Source organism: Ixodes scapularis, unplaced genomic scaffold (genome assembly GCF_016920785.2).
Source record: "Ixodes scapularis isolate PalLabHiFi unplaced genomic scaffold, ASM1692078v2 PGA_scaffold10__122_contigs__length_95168666, whole genome shotgun sequence".
NCBI lineage: Eukaryota > Metazoa > Arthropoda > Arachnida > Ixodida > Ixodidae > Ixodes > Ixodes scapularis.
Window position 1 is genome coordinate 65,385,395 of NW_024609836.1, and position 6,253 is coordinate 65,391,647.

Genomic DNA, 6,253 nt, shown 5'->3' on the forward strand with positions numbered 1-6,253 from the left:
TTTGCACTGCGGAGTGAATATATATTCCACATTTAAATATTCTAAGCTTAAATGGTAAAACAAAATGGCTAGGTGGCGTAAGCTACCGCCCGATCCAAAGGGCTCAGCCGTATTCATCCATCCCTCCATCCATCCATCCAAGGAAAGAAGGGCGAAAGTGCCAGTCCTTAAACTTTGTGACGGTTTTTTGAAAATATTATTGCTTTTAGCTCCCTTGCGTCCTCATCATATCTATTGTGGAAGGTATTTCATACACAAGATTTTACGATATATATGGCGAGGAAGTGCGCATTCCATGATTTTATGCACTGTACGTAATACCTAAGCTCATGAGCGCAAACAGGATTCAACTTCTTACCGTGACGCAAAAGTGTACCAATCATGGCACTTTTAGGTGACCTACCAGACGAATAACCTTTAAATTCAGGTAAAGTAAATGGCAATTGGGTATGCAAATATTATACGTTGATTCGTATAAACACGACGTTTTGTATGTTAATCTAACTTTTGTTTGACTGTTTCGTTGAAATTAAAGAGGCACTGAAGTCAATTCTTGAAAAGACCGTCTTGATCTTATATTGTTTAAAATGTATTCTCACATTTACCAAGTCCTATAATACAATCCCAGGGCAAAAGAAAAACATTAGGCCACTTTTATTTTTTCTCTCGGATTACAGTGTAATGAACCAATGAAAGCTCTCCAATACGCACAGATTCCGAATGATTTCATAATAACTCGTTTCGAAGAGAGTCTCATAACTGCACATACAAATATGACTCCTTTTTCTCCGCGGGCGAAGCCATCCTTACAACTCGCCAAAAAGCGTCCTTCGTCGACCACTTCACTCGGAAAAAAATTCTTCCCAAAAAGGGCGTGTCGCGATCTTTGAACACGGTTTTAACAAGAAAATAAGCTGCACGCGATTGTGATTTCAGGCTTGTTGGGGTGCTTAGAACGTCTAGATAGAGTTGTCACCACAAAAGGACGATCTCAAAATCGACTTCAGTGCCAAGAATAAGAAACTGCGTTATTTAAAATAACGCAATTTCTTATTTTTGGTACTTGAAAATAAAAGTGGCTCATACTCGTTTCACGCTTGAAATAGTGCCTATTGCAAAAACAACGGAGAAAATATATGCTCAATTTATCGGTTCAAACCAGTTGAAAATCCCTTATTTTTGTTCCCCGGAACTGGTCCAGAACTGAACCGAAAGCCGAGAACCCGAACCGATCCGATAAAATTTTCGGTTCGACACTCTGCCTTGAGGCACGAGGGAAGCGCAGAGTGGGGTGTGTGTGTGCTAAAGTTTCTACTTTTAGAGCAAGCTCAAGGCGGAAACATGCGTAAACGAGAGTGTTAATGATATCATCGGCGCTTTTAAAAAAAGTTCACAACGCAATCGGTTAAAATAAGCATTATTTCTGTATAAATAGATGAAGAGGCACTGATTAATTTCGACTCTTCGAGAAATATAAGCTCGTTTGTCTCGTTTACAGGGTATTGAAGGTAATTAAAGCTCTTAATAGCCGTAGGCACCAGCAAAGTATATTCAGACCAAAAATGCATAAATAAATCACGTATTTTTTGCGCTTTAGATATATTTCGATATTAAATACATTTCTGTGATGACATAATGAGTTGCAGGGCTTGGTCAAATGTAATCTATACAGTAAAAGCTTCATTATTTAATTGCCATCACCTTAGCCATAACTTCTATTATGCACCAATTAATGAGCTGACCTTCACTTCAGTGCCGAAGTGAAATACAATGTGCTTGATACAACGTGCGTCGTGCTAAGGATGTACAAACAACCGTTATTATGGCCACTAGAGAAGCCATGGTTAGCCAGAAATGTGATACCATCTGAAAGAATTACTTTTTTTCCTGAGAACGCTTCTTATCGTTGCGAAACCGCGCTCTGTTTCTGACGTATATAATGGTTGGGAACTCATACGTCAAAACGCAGAATGTTTTAGAAGATCAAAAGATTTTTTAAAGGTTAAACCATGCTCTTCATAGCCGAAATGTCAGAACTAAAGCCGATTTTCATTGGAAAACAATCTCAGCATTATTGAAGTTAAACTCGGATGCCTCATCATTTCACAGTCCACATTTTCACATTTTCACACAGACCCCACGTGAACTTAGTCGTGTACAGTCTCCCCTGCCTGAGTGCTGAACTTCTTTGTCTACGCTGCTAGGGCTCTGAAAGACGTGTTAAAGAACCTAAATTCTGAAATAAAATGCATTTTTGAATGCGCCATATTAAAATCACGTACCTCTGCTACCCGCATGGGCTTATAAGCTGCTGCTTTCTCGACATATGTCCTTCCTTTTTGGTTTCCGGCACAAGCTCGCTGATTAAACCTTTATTTTCAGTTCGTTATTCAATGTCTCGTCGCCTTCACCCATGGCAATATAAACATTATATCTGTCAACGAAGACACCGTGCCAAAGGGCACCGAGACGTTGCTGAGAAAGTGAGAAAGTCCTGAGTTTCTAAAGGCATGAAATAAAAAGGTAGTCGTCCTCGAAGTACGCAAAGGTATAAAATATTGTTAATGATTTGTGTACACTACTTAGTCGAATGTGCACATTTTATTCCATTCCTTTGGAATAATGCTGAGTCGGCGCTCCATTAACTATATCGAGATATTATAGTTGTCATCTTATTATAGTTTTCTTCTTTAGTGTGACTGCCCATGATGTTGGTTGGAGAACCGCGTTTGTTCGAAACATCAATTTAGCTCTAATTGAACAGCTTAGGACTACTTTGCTTTATCATACACCCGACTTATAGCGACCAAATTTTCTGCCGGTGAATATTGAAGTGGAACTAACGATTGAAATCATCCACCTAACACAGATATAAAAGCTGACGAGTTCCAGTAAAGTGCGGCCATTTTGTGAAGTCTTTTTTTTTTTTATTATTCCACCATCTTAATTTTGAAACTTACCGTTAGAATGCAAATACGCTTTAAGTATATATTAAGGATTCTGAGTTGATTCAGAAGCTTTAAATGCATAAGCACTTAATACTACCCTACAGTACACCTGCTAATTGTTCCTTATAGTAAAACAAAACATTAATTTAACGTGTTTGTTTTATAGGCTCTTAAACACTAATAGAGAAAAAAGCAGCGTTTCTCAAATGTCTCAAGGTAACACCCCGGCCTACAGATCCCTCAGGCAGCGTGAACGAATCCCGGGATAAGTGCCCGCATTCTGACCGAGGCTTGTGAGGAGAAGGCACAATGTCACCAAGTCGTTGCACGTTAAGAGAACTCCCAGTGTTCGAATTTAATCATCGAACTTTTCATAGCGAGTTGCCAGAGGCGCTTCTTTGGTTTGGTACGTAAAAGGCCCCATATTTCACTTGGTCAAGCTTACCCAGGCTTAGATTCAAACATAAAAAAATTAGAGAATTCTATGTGCTAAAAAGAGCCGTAAAAAACTGAGCGACATTTAGAGAGTATGTAAATTTAGAAAAAAAAATTTCCAGCTGTGATGGAGAACCGTAATGGTAAGATCTGTGATCTTGGTGACTTCGAGTAAACATTGTGTGTTCGGATAACGAACTAGTTAAGAACGGATCTCCATTTCCCTCCTGTTACTGTTCGATAACCATGTACCAGTTAGAGGAGAGCTGAAGCGTGGGAAACAATTTGCAAAACTTTAAGTACGGTTGGCAACCATCTTATCCACAGCGTTCGACCAGCTTGCACGTATGTTAACCCGTATGTAGCGATTTCTACCGCGACGGGGTGAAGCCTAATCGGCCATGCGAGAGGCTCTCCGCCGCTGGTAAAAGACTGGCGTAGAAGTCAGTGGTCGGAGCGCGCAGCGTGAACAGTCAAGAAATGACAAGGCGTTGTTGAACGAGCGTTTCGTGTCATAGTCCGAGCCGGTCAGCAGCAAGGTAAATCTTACACTGGCACCCAATGTTTGATGCTTCTTGTCTGGGAGTTAGGAGGCATATAAAAAGCGTGCGACTCATTTTTCTTTCAGCGGCTCCGAGAGGTGAGTGCATGATTTTGTTACTTGTTTTCTGCGTGCTCCGGTGATTTTGTTTTCTACGCGAGACATGTTCCGCCGCAATAAGTTTTTCTGCTAGCCACTACTGCGGCTCATTTTGAAGAAACGACAGTGGCCGAACAAGTATCGTGCGTCCTTCGAGAGATACGCTCGTGCACCGCTTATCGCCGCAGAGCCACGCACCACAGGTAGGCACGCAGCTCGTGCAACCCTGGCTTTAGCCACCTTTGTTTATCTTCCACGGTCCGTCTCAGTCGGCGATCTTTCGAACAGACCATATAATGGAAATTGTTTGGTTTCCCAGGCTATATAATACACCCAAGCGGATTTTCTTTTTTTTATTTTACGGGCAGTATACGACCTCGTCTTGAGTGGCACTGTTGTGACGAGACGTTTCTACCTCAAACAAAACCTCACGGTCGAAAACGTGCACATTCGAGGCTTATAGGATGACGCGAACACCGCCGCAAACACCTCAACGAAAGCGATCATTGAATAAAGCCAGTGCGACTTTGAGCAACTAGGACTTACCCCTCGCCTAGCTTATAGCAAAGCTGAAGAGGAGCGCAACACACCCAGGCCGCGTCCTTTGCATGTCCTCCCCCGCAGACGTAGCGTCGCAGGAGGGCCTAACAGATGTAAAAGCCGTCGTGACCTTCTAACTTCAGATGCAGCGCGAGCATATATGCAGCGTTTCACACGATCGGTCACCGTCATCAGCAAGCCCGCTAGAGTTTAGCTAAAACTTTCACTGGATGTTCCAAATATGTAGGTTACCTGACCATCAAATAAGTGGGCACTTCATCGCCGAGCTCCAGGACCACCAGGCGGCACCAGGCGTCAGCGACGAAGTGGCCCTCACTTGCATTTTGCCAGTCGTCTTTACGGGGAGTGCAGCAATGTGGAAGCAACGGCAACCAGACTTCTCGAGCATGGCTGACTTCTTCCCTCGTCTCAGAGCATATATGGGTAAATTACTTCCAAAATGTAATCTAAATACAAATACAATTATTTGTTTCAAAAGTAGTTTAACTACAGTTATAATTAGTACTACGTAAAAAGTAGTTAATTATAATTTCAAATTACTTTTAAAAAGTAAAGCAATTACTTTACAATTACTTATTTCTGAGAGCGGCTAGGCTTGGGCCATATAACTTTAAACGGGTTGTATAGAATGCCACATACCTATTTGTTCATTCCTTTACCCTATGTTTAAGGAGGCTTAATTAAGCATTGCTACGTAAATGCCACGTATTGTACTCTCTTTTTATAAATATTATTAAATTCATGATAGATCTTGACAGGTTGGGGCAATGAAGTACTACGTTCTCATATTTAATAAATAATATTAAATAAGTTTATATGCTGGAAGACGCTGAGATAACTAAAAAAAATTGAGTTGACAGATTTTTTTGTTAGGCAGGCAAATAAAAATGCGACAATTAGTCATATATGAATATTTTACAAGTGTTAATATGAAACTAAAATCCACATGTGCTAATAGAACCGCATGCACATACAAACATAATGGCGTTATAAATTATTTACATTAAGTTGAAATTATAATGGCTCAGGAATATATAAGAACCCAATTGGGGCTCCCTACTCATTGGTGACAATGCAAATATGCGACAGTACTGGACGAGGGACGTAAAAAAACTGGCAACGAGGATAGAAAGATAACTTCATAGACCAGTGGTTCTCAACCGTCAATGTTTCGCGGACCCCTTGTGGATCGGCGGAGATGGAGGAAAACCCCATTCGCGGTAAGGGAAAGGGAAATATATAGGTTAATTGTGATAGCAAATCATTAAATGGATAACTAAGGGCTAGTGTGGTGTAGACTTTTCTTATTGGCATACACACGAGAAACCTCGCCCGAAAATTGGAACGTTGCTTCTCAATATGAGGAAAGATAACTTTTATTGCTAGGCTTGACTGATGAGGCTGGGCTGCGCGGACCCCCGAAATGCCTTCGCGGACCCAAAAGGGTCCGCGGACGCCCATTTCAGAACCACTGTCATCTATGAACTGAAATACAGTGTGCCTGATACAACGTGTGTCGTGCTAAGGATGTACAAACAACGGATATTATAGCCACTAGAGAAGCCATGGTTAGCCAGAAATGTGATACTATCTGAAACAATTACTTTTTTCTTTTTTCCGAGAACGTTTATTACCGCTGCAATACCGCTTTCTGTTTTTGACGTATGTA